The sequence below is a fragment of the Helianthus annuus genome, chromosome 16 (genome assembly GCF_002127325.2).
Source record: "Helianthus annuus cultivar XRQ/B chromosome 16, HanXRQr2.0-SUNRISE, whole genome shotgun sequence".
In the NCBI taxonomy this organism is placed as follows: domain Eukaryota; kingdom Viridiplantae; phylum Streptophyta; class Magnoliopsida; order Asterales; family Asteraceae; genus Helianthus; species Helianthus annuus.
The window spans coordinates 197,982,943-197,994,300 of NC_035448.2; the positions used below are offsets into that span (position 1 = coordinate 197,982,943).

General features: G+C 40.0%; 1 non-coding gene across 1 annotated transcript; it reads right to left on the minus strand.

Moving 5' to 3' along the window:
• Positions 1–7,520: 7,520 nt before the first annotated feature.
• On the minus strand, positions 7,521–7,626 carry LOC118488652. The gene has a single exon (XR_004885196.1). It is a non-coding gene; the product is annotated as a small nucleolar RNA R71 (small nucleolar RNA).
• Between the last annotated feature and the right edge of the window lie 3,732 nt (positions 7,627–11,358).

The window sequence follows — 11,358 nt, forward strand, 5'->3', positions numbered from 1 at the left end:
AGCAGTGTTTGCTGCTAAAGTCTGCTCAGGTACCTTTGCTTGTGTTTTACAAGGTGTTGACATTCTTGTAAAAGTTTCAGCAGTTAAGCTGTGCATTTATAAAGATTCACCTTGGTTTATTATAGCAATATCATCCTTACTGAATTTTTTCTCAAAATAATAACTTAAAAATCTTGGAAACAGTAAGAATGATTTTGTTTCAACATTTTTAACCAAATCATTGAAGATTACCTTGGAATAGTTAAAATTTTCTTCTTGTAAAATAGCATATCCCAAGTTTTGAATCTTCATTGGTATTTCATTAAAAGAAGTGGTTTTATTTGAAACACACATGAGAAGGGTATGGAATAAAAATCTTGTTGCAGGAGGGAAGAAACCTTTTTGTAAGGTATCCCTCTTCATCATTGTGTCTGCATACCCTCTCTCAATGAAGTCAATTTTTAACTCGTTTTTAGGGAAAGAATCTTTACCTTCCTGATCATCGAGCTGAAAGACTTCTGATATGGATTTTGGTGTTAATTGAACTGCTTTTTCCTGTAGAGTAGAGTTAATGGCTATGACATCTTCACCTTGTTTGTCCAGGGTACAATTTTTCCAAAACTCTCTCTGGGTTTGCAGGTAGATGGGAGCATCTGCTGTAAGCAAAGTTTTGTACTTTGACGCAGTGATCATATCGAGGATGGAATCAAATGTATCGATGGTGCCGAGTTTTGTGAGAAGACCTAGAAGATTATGAGACGGTTTGTGTGGGATTTCTGTGGAGGTAGCCTTTTGAGAGGCCCCTTTGGAAGATTTTGCGGATGATTTCGATTTTGTCATTTTGAAGATGAGAATCGAAGATGAGTTTGTGAAGAAATTGGATGGAATGTGATGGAAACTGCTTTGAGAAGAGAACTTTTAAGAATTCAATTCGACAATGAAACCCTGTTTGGGGTTTGAAAAGGGGTTTTATAGAGGAAAAGTGAATGCTGACGTGGCGGCGGTTACAAAAGGTCTGACCACTATGTACTGTCCGCATGCCATCCCCTGGTGAAATGAAGGACAATACTTTTGAACAGTACTTTTTGTGAAAACAACTGGTGAAGACAGTAGTTGTAACGGTAATGGAGAGCAGTGGATGATTTTTACTATCAGTGGATAGCATATCAGTGGATACAACACTGATTTTGAACATCAGAGCTTATCAGAGGAAAATGAGAACAGGGGATGACTTTCAGTAGTGGACAGACTTTTGAAGTAGAGCAGACTTTTGAACCCATCAGTGGTTACGGTGGACTTTTAGGATTTTTAATGAAAAATTCATTTTTAGCTATTTTTAAGGATGGATTTTTGATTTTCTGAAAACATTTTAATGCTTTTATTCATAGAAAAACAGGATTTTGCCTGTTATTCCATGTTTAGCATGCCAATCCTAGAGATCAAGCTTTCAAAGGTGGATGTGTCTAATGCTTTGGTTAGCACATCTGCCAGCGGATCCTTAGTTGGAACATGATGCAGAGAAATCAAACCTTTTTCATAGCAATCCCTCACAAAGTGATGTCTGATGTCGATGTGTTTGGTGGTTGAGGGGGAAACTAGATTTTTGATGATATTTTCTGCTGCCTGGCTGTCCAACATGAGTGGTGTCTTCAAGGCAGTGATACCAAAATCCAGTAACTGATTTTAAAGCCAGAGCAGTTGGGCTGTACAGCTTGCAGCAGCTATATATTCTGCCTCAGCAGTGGATGTGGAAACAGCTGCTTGCTTTTTGCTTTGCCAAGACACTAAGCAATTGCCTAGGAATTGGCACCCTCCTGAAGTGGACTTCCTTGTTTTATCACATCCAGCAAAGTCACTATCTGAGAAACCTGAAAGCTCAATTTTACCATCAGCTGGATACCAGATACCAAGTGTGGGAGCACCTTTGAGGTATCTGAATATCCTTTTTACAGCAATAAGGTTTGACTTTCTAGGGGCTGATTAGGATCTTGCACAGACACATGTTGCAAACATGATATCTGGTCTAGATGCAGTTAGGTACAATAAAGACCCAATCATGCTTCTATATAAGGTCTGATCAACCAAATCATCCTTTTCTTCAGACATGACCAATTTATTGGTTGCAATGGGTGTACTACATGGCTTACAATCATCCATATCAAATTTCTTTAAAAGTTCGTTGGCATATTTGCCTTGATGGATGGAAGTACCATTTTGCAGCTGCCTTACTTGGAGACCAAGAAAGCACTGGAGTTCACCCATTGCACTCATTTCAAACTCAGCTGTCATGAGTTTCCTGAACTCTTCACACATTTTATTACATGTGCTTCCAAAAATGATGTCATCCACATAAATTTGGACAATCATCAAATCCTTCCCTCTCTATTTTAAAAACAATGTTTTATCAATCCTGCCTCTGGTGAAACCAATGGAAAGTAAAAAGGTGGACAGAATTTCATACCAGGCCCTTGGTGCTTGCTTCAAGCCATACAAAGCTTTATTCAGCTTGTAGACATGATTTGGATTAAATGGATCCTCAAAACCTAGAGGTTGACAAACATAAACCTCCTCTTGAATCTTACCATAGCGGAATGCATATTTGATATCCATTTGATACACCTTGATGTTGTGGTTGACAACAAAGGCCATAAAGAGTCTGATAGCTTCAAGTCTTGCTACAGGGGCAAATGTTTCATCATAATCAATGCCCTCTTCTTGTCTGAAACCTTGAACCATAAGCCTGGCTTTATTCTTGACAACAATACCCCTTTCATCAGTTTTATTTTTGAGACATTTTATGCCAATAGGACTCACACCCTCTAGCAATGGAACAAGCTCCCATACTTGTTGTCTTCTAAACTGTTGGAGCTCCTCTTGCATGACTTCTACCCAGCTATTGTCTTTCAGTGCCTCTTGATACTTGACTGGCTGATGGAGTGATAGAAAACCAGCAAAAAGACAAATGTTTTAGGATTGCTTTCTTGTGAGCACCCCTTCATTGATGTTGCCAATGATTTGATCTGGTGGATGAGATTTCAAGAAGATGAGCTCTCCTTGGTATGGAACAATGGCATTGAGTGGTGAGGGCTGTAGATGTGTATCATCTGAGCTAACTACTGCTGGTGACTTTGATGACCCAGCAGTGGCTTTAAAAGGTGATGGAATAGGGGGTAAAGGTGTGGACACCTGCTGACTTTGATCCACTGTTTGAGGACTTTTGTCAGCAGTGTTTGATGAGGTGGAAGCAGGGGTTAAAGGGCTACTTTGGTCAACAACTGTTGAGGTAGCAGTGGTTGAGCTTTGACAACTGTTTTGGATATCTGCTGCTCTTCCCATTGTGGCATACTTTTGTTGAGGAATGATGATCTCATATCCATAGTCTGGTGATGAATCCTCTGATGGACCTGCACTGTTAGTCTTGACGGCAGTATTTTCAGAAGTGAATTTTTCATGATCAAACAACTCTGCAGGATTTGCAAGGATTTTCATTGATGAAAGTTCATTGAACTTTACATTCAAAGTCTCTTCCATTGCTTTGGTCCGTGTGTTGAACACTTTGTAGGCCTTAGCAGTGGTTGAGTATCCCAGGTGGTATCCCATATCAATTTTCGCTGCAAACTTTGAGATAGAATCTTTTAAGTTTAGAATGAAACATGGGCAACCAAAAACTTTGAAATATGAGATTAATGGCTTTATTTTATACAGAATTTCATAAGCAGTCTTTTTGTGCCTAGGGTTGATTAAGACTCTGTTTTGGACATAGCAAGCAGTATTTACTGCTTCTGCCCAAAAAGTTAATCGCAAACCTGAATCTGTAAGCATGGTTCTGGCAGCCTCAATCAATGTTCTGTTCTTCCTTTCAACAACCCCATTTTGCTCTGGTGTTCTAGGGATGCTGTACTGCCTTCCAATCCCTTTCTTCACACAGAAGGCATCCAACTCCTTATTTTTGAATTCTGTGCCATTGTCACTCCTGAAGACTTTCACTGGAAGGTCAAATTGCTTTTCAACCTGTGTCACAAAGTCTTGCAAAATGCCTGCAGTCTCATCTTTTGAGTGTAAAAAGAAGGTCCATGTAAACCTAGAGAAGTCATCAAAAATAACCAAGCAATATCTCTTCTTTTTGAGACTCATGACTTGCACTGGGCCAAACAAATCCATGTGCAGCATTTGCAAACATTGGGTTGTTTTGGACTCTTCAATGGGCTTGAAAGAGCTTTTATGTTGTTTTCCTTTTAAACAGGAAACACAATGCTCAGGACATGAAAACATTTTTTGTGGTAAGCCTCTCACTAAGCCATTTTTTGAAATTTCATTGATTGTCTTGAGATTTGTGTGCCCCAGTCTTTTGTGCCATAGCTCTGTCTCTTTGTTAGAGGCAGCTGAGAACAGACAGGTGACGGGTGGTCCGTTGGACAACCCTTAAATGGTTTAAAAATATTAAAATTCCATGCTTTACTTGATTATTTGCTTAAACTTAGTAACTACGAGTGTTCGTGTGTTTTACAGGTAAATCGCTTAATTTGGTTAAATTGGAACCCGTAAGCTAAGGACGAAAGAAAGGCATGCAAGGGCACCATCTTATTTTATTCATTACATCATTCTCTACAAAGATTGGCAACCAATATCTCGATCATGATCATCATTAAAAAATGCATAGTGGAGGTTTTGTTTTCAAGAAAATTAATCATCATTAACATCACATTGTGTGGGGAATCACGTGATCTTGGCAACCTAGGAGGTCATAAAGTGAACATTGAACATGAACAAAAAGGAGGGTAGCCGCCATTTTTTAGAAGATCACATGGAGGGTACAAAAAGTCAAGGAACATTAATGGAATTCTAAAAAATGCATCATCATCTTCACAATAGTGGGCCGTAGAAGGACATCAACATCAAAGAGATCATTTGGGCGGCACATGTGGGTGTCTCTGATTGGGCCGCACATGAGACATGGATTTCTTTCATTGGGCAAGATGGGCGGCACATGTGGGTGTTTGTGATTGGGCCGCACTTGGATGCTTTTGTTTGATTGGGCCGCTAACAAACTACAACAACAATCATCATCTCAAAAGTGGGCGGCGCATGTGAGGGCAATTGTAGGTGACAAACATCATGTGATCTCTTGTCAGATCAACATCATCATTATTTCCATAAATTTGGTGGCAACAGACTAAAGTGGGCGGCACATGTGGAGCGGCAACATCAAGAAGGCAGCCGACAAAAAGTTGATACCGTAATTTACGGTAAAACCGTAAATTACGGTGGACTTGAATTCCATCTAAATTCCACCGTAACTCAGGAAACAAGTACCGTAACACTAATATGTATACCGTAATTTACGGTATGGCCGTAAATTACGGCGGAAGCTGCATCTGAACGTAACTGCCATCATTAAAAACAGTTTTGGGGTGTCTTTTGGGATTATCTCATGATTGACGGTTCTTGGAGACTTTGGGAGCGAATTTGGAGTACTTGTTTGGTTTGTGAACATTTCTAAACATTCGGTTTGTGTTTTTAATCTTTATGAACATTAGATTGATGTTGATGATGATTCACCGAGCCATGTCCGGCTAAACTCTTCGGTGATCATCCTAGGTGAATGTTTCTAAGACTTTTGTGTGTTAATTTCTGCATTTCTAGAATGATATTTTGCGTTGCTTGAATGTCATGGTGTATGTTTGATTGTTTGTAGTGCGTTAATCTATATCACAATTTCTAGTCTTGATCGTACGTTCTTGGTGCCGTTGGCAACCGAGATATCACGGGAAGGGTTGGGGTTGGTTATTGGTTAATAGGTCATCGGGAAACAACCTCGCATTATCTAATCCGAGTACTTTGTTCCCTTTTATCACTTCAATCACACATACACGAGTTATGTCTATGTAACTCTTTCTAGTGAAATTGCACACAATTGTTTAAAGAAACTGAAACCTAGGGTGATCATTGTTCTCTCCTAATTGTTTACAACCTACTTTGATTTGATTTAGTTTTTAATTTAGTTTTCCAAAACAACATTCCACAATCTTGAATTTTAATTTTCAGCAATTTAGTTTAATTTTAGTATAAATACAAAGCTACACAATCAACACATTTTCCACATACTCCCTGAGTTCGATACCCTACTACCGCTAACTACAGTTGTTTAGGGATTAAATTTGCGTGACCCACGACATCACGTCAAATTTTGGCGCCGTTGCCGGGGAGTAGTGCGCAACGTGTGTTAATTTCATAGTTTTGTTTGTTATTTTCGGGTTTACGCTGGTTGTGTTTAGTGTGCAGGTACTTGAGGTGTATGCATACTAGAGGCTCTCACAGGTCATCACCGCTATCGTTTGATCCGGAAATTGAAAGAACGCTACGACAAAACCGAGTTTTAGTGCGAGAAAACAAAATCATTGGTTCACCCACTTCACCCATTACACCGAGAAACATCATGGCTGATTCTCAGATTCCACCTACAACCAGTCAAACAACCTCATCTTTTATACCTACTTCCACCCAACCATCACCAAACACTACATTACCTAATACCACCGCTGGATTTACACCAACCAATTCCACTCAACCAATCACCACTCAAAATGAGCCTACCATCACTTACGATCCATCCACCACAATCCCACCATTATCTCACTTCTTTCCCCCAACTACGGGTCAATCATCATCTACCTTCACAATTGCACCCAATTCAACTATTGTGCATACTACCCCATCCTTTAGACCACAACAATCGGGTTTTCAGTATTCAAACATTCCATTTGGGAAAACCTCGGGAATGCAAGGGGGTGATTATGATGAGGGATTTGAAGACTTTGAGGGGTATGAAGAGGATGGGTACGGGTATGGAGATTATGGTGATCAAGGGGATTTTGGTTATGTGCAAAGTCAATCTCAAGGGATGGCAAGTGTTGGTGGAATGCAACAACAACAACTTATACCACAACACATTCGGCCAAGACCACAAGGGCCACCAATGCCACAACCGATTCCATTGCAACAAGTCCGGCCACAACATGTACACCAACAACAATTTCAAAGACCACCCCAGCGCCCACCGATGCGACCACAACAGTTTCAACAACCGAACGCACCACAAGGGCAAGTACCAAGACCGAATGGGCCGATTATTCCGAGAGGTAGGTACGGTGTACCACGAAGACATCTTAGAGAAAATGTGAGGGGCATAGAAGCACATTTTCGGCCAGTAATCACACAAAACCCATCCCCGGTAGTCATTCCTCATAATGATGAAGGGCGGACATTCGAAGTGAGAACCAACTCGTTACAAAGTTTACCAAAGTACAAGGGGTTGGCAAATGAAGAACCTTATTTCCATTTGGAGGCTTATGACTCTATATGCAATACTCTTGGGAGTCAAGGGTTTTCAGCTGACGACATCAAATTAGTGTTGTTCCAATTTTCGTTGGAAGAGAAAGCTAAGAAATGGTTCTATACATTACCTTCGGCATCAATATATACATGGGGGGAGATGCAACAAACCTTTTTGGATGAATTCTACACCGCCCAAAAGACCAATGATGCGCGGAAGGGATTGAGAAGCTTTCAACAACAACACGGTGAGATGTTCCATGAGGCGTTTGAGCGTTTTAACATGATGATTAAAAACTGCCCTCATCATGGAATTGAGTTATGGGAGTTGATGAACGCCTTTCATGAGGGGTTGAGTGCCGAAGACGCACGTGATCTAATGTCTATCACCGGAGGGACATTTGGAACAAATTATGAGAATGAAGATTGGGAGTTTTTGGAAAGTATGGCAACTACATCAAAAAGGAAAGCCCAAGCTTCAAGAAGAGCCCGACCGACCACTAACCGACCACAAGTGCATGCCATAGATGACGGTAATGTTCAAACTACTAACCAAATTTATGATGTTTGTGTTTTGTGTAATGAAATAGGTCATGCGGCTGAAAATTGCCAAGGGTTGGTGGATGGGCAATATGAAGAAGTTCATGCTGTTCAAGGTCAAGGTCAAGGAGGGGGTGGTAGAAATTACAACAACATGAATTCTAATATCTACCACCCCGGATTGAGGAACCACCCGAACTTTAGATATGGAAACCCTTCAAATCAAGCAAACCCAAATTTCCAAGGAAACCAAGGATTTCAAAGGCAATATCAAACGGGTCAAAGTTCTTCGGGTGGAAATGAAATGATGGAGATGTTGAAGGCGATGCAAAGTGAAATGCAACGAATGAACCAACGTGATGAGGCTTGGATGCAAAAGGATGAGGTTCGTGACAAAAGCATCCAATCGTTGACCACTCAAATGGGTCAACTTGCAAGTGACGTGGCGATGTTAAAGAAAGCAAAAGGCCAGCTACCGAGTGATACGGTGCCAAATCCCAAGAACATAAAAAGCATTAACATCAATGTGGTAAGCACCGTTCCAAATACTAAATTTAATGAAGCATTGCTAACTTCTTCGTGTCAAATGAATGCAGGTTTGGAAAAAGGTGCCGAAGTCGAGAATGATAAAGAGTATGGAGTGCCAATCGTGCCTATTCGTGTGGGAAAATTAAAAATCCCTCACGCATTGTTGGACTACGGGGCAAGCGTGAGTGTGCTACCAAGCGATCTATACGATATGTACGACTTTGGTCCACTCGAAGGTATAGACACCATGGTGAGCTTAGCGGATGGAAGTTGGAGGCGTCCACGGGGAATGGTTAGGAATGTTAAGATTCAGTTGGGAGAATTTGAATACCCGGTGGATTTCCTAGTTTTGGACTATGCTTCTACCAACATGGCATCACAACAAAGGGTAATTTTAGGTCGACCGTTTCTATACACGGCAAATGCTCAAATCAATTGTAGAGACGAGATTATTACCATGACCGAAAAGAACCGTAAGTTGTCTTTTGATGTTCAAACTAGAGAGATTAGTTATGAATCCATTGAGAGGAAGGGTGATGAGTTTGGTGACTGTATGAAAAATGTGTTACCACGAATGAGAAAAAAACACCCACCGGACCGTGAAGAAACATATTTGGGTGCGAGCAAGAGTGTATTTGATTACCCACCGAGTCAAAATGAGACGGATGCATTTTGCCCAATGACAAGCTACAGTGGGGGAGGTGATAGGAACCGATTCTTTGAGCCACCATAAATGGGGGTGGCTCGGTCTGGCTGAAGACTCAAAACTTAGCGCTGCTCGGGAGGCAACCCGGGGTTTTATATTGATTGTGTTGTTTTTATCTTTCTATGTTTCAGGGCCATGGTAACACTCAAGTGTGGGGAAGATGTGCGGATATTTGCATAAATGTGGTGATAGGAAATCGGATTATCTACAACATCTGTTGTGGCAAACTTCACCAGGTCAATGTACTTTTTCCTTAGACTTGTCATGTTCTTTAGCTTTGAAATATTGTTAGTTTATTAGTTTGCTTTTGTTTATTAAAAAAAAAAAAGAAAAACATAAAAAAATTATAAAATGAAAAGTACAAAAAGAAATTTGGGGTTTGAGAATTTAAGCAATTGTTGATGTTTTTGGTTAAAGCGATCCTTCCCTCAAAGCCATACATTGGGGACAATGTATCCCAAGTGTGGGGATGGGGGAAATTTTTGGGAGTTCTAAAAAAAATTTTGTGAAGCTAAGCGAAAATTGTCAAAATTTGAAAACTTGATATTGTTCCATTTGACACACCGACACCCATTCCTAGTCTTTTCTTGGTGAGGATTTGAGCCACATATGATTATTAATGATGTTTTCTTTGTTTTGAGTGGCGGTGTGTTTATTGTGTTAATAGAACTTGTGTGAGAATACTTGTTAAATCCTAGAATTAGCATGCTTTTGAAAATGATAGGGGGACTTTTAGGTAGCCTCGTCTAGATGTGTGAAAGTGCGGGATTGGTGGGTTGGACCTCATACTATACATATATGAGCTTGGTATTGTGAGGGGTGGGGGTTTGGTCCTTAGAAAGCCATGTTGAGCCTTAGACCATTCGATTGTGACCCGAGCCTACTTCCTACAAAAATTTTACCTTTTGATATGACCCGGTTTAGGAGATTTAGTTTGTAGTATTGATGTCCTTGTATATATGGTTGAGTTTGATGAAAAAAAAAAAAAAAAAAAAAGAAGAGCGAGATAAAAAATATATATATATATATATATAAGAAAAATACAAAAAGATGTATTTAGTTGCAATAATAGTTGAGAATGTTGAAGAAGTTGTGCATATTTTTGATGGTTGTTTTGTTTAATGGTAGAAATAAAAACCGGGTCAAATCAATTAGCTCTCACATATATATTTCACCATTTTCCTACCTTAACACCTAGCCCTGTTACAACCCGCAAGTCCCTTTGATTCTAAGCATGTTAGATATTTGTTAGGAGGAAACTTGATTTTTATACAAGCTTATTGTCGCGCGCACACACACACGCATTGAGTGGTTTAGCATTATAATAATAATTCTTGTTACCGAGAGATTTTTGTGAGGGGTGTGTCTTGTGGTATGATTGAAAGTTAGTAAAAGGGCGGCACATTTAGCGTGGTTTGTATGTTTGATCGCTATGGTTGTAAATAGTTTTTGAACGGGTTGCTTGGGACAAGCAACGGGTAAGTGTGGGGATGTGACGAGTGGTCCGTTGGACAACCCTTAAATGGTTTAAAAATATTAAAATTCCATGCTTTACTTGATTATTTGCTTAAACTTAGTAACTACGAGTGTTCGTGTGTTTTACAGGTAAATCGCTTAATTTGGTTAAATTGGAACCCGTAAGCTAAGGACGAAAGAAAGGCATGCAAGGGCACCATCTTATTTTATTCATTACATCATTCTCTACAAAGATTGGCAACCAATATCTCGATCATGATCATCATTAAAAAATGCATAGTGGAGGTTTTGTTTTCAAGAAAATTAATCATCATTAACATCACATTGTGTGGGGAATCACGTGATCTTGGCAACCTAGGAGGTCATAAAGTGAACATTGAACATGAACAAAAAGGAGGGTAGCCGCCATTTTTTAGAAGATCACATGGAGGGTACAAAAAGTCAAGGAACATTAATGGAATTCTAAAAAATGCATCATCATCTTCACAATAGTGGGCCGTAGAAGGACATCAACATCAAAGAGATCATTTGGGCGGCACATGTGGGTGTCTCTGATTGGGCCGCACATGAGACATGGATTTCTTTCATTGGGCAAGATGGGCGGCACATGTGGGTGTTTGTGATTGGGCCGCACTTGGATGCTTTTGTTTGATTGGGCCGCTAACAAACTACAACAACAATCATCATCTCAAAAGTGGGCGGCGCATGTGAGGGCAATTGTAGGTGACAAACATCATGTGATCTCTTGTCAGATCAACATCATCATTATTTCCATAAATTTGGTGGCAACAGACTAA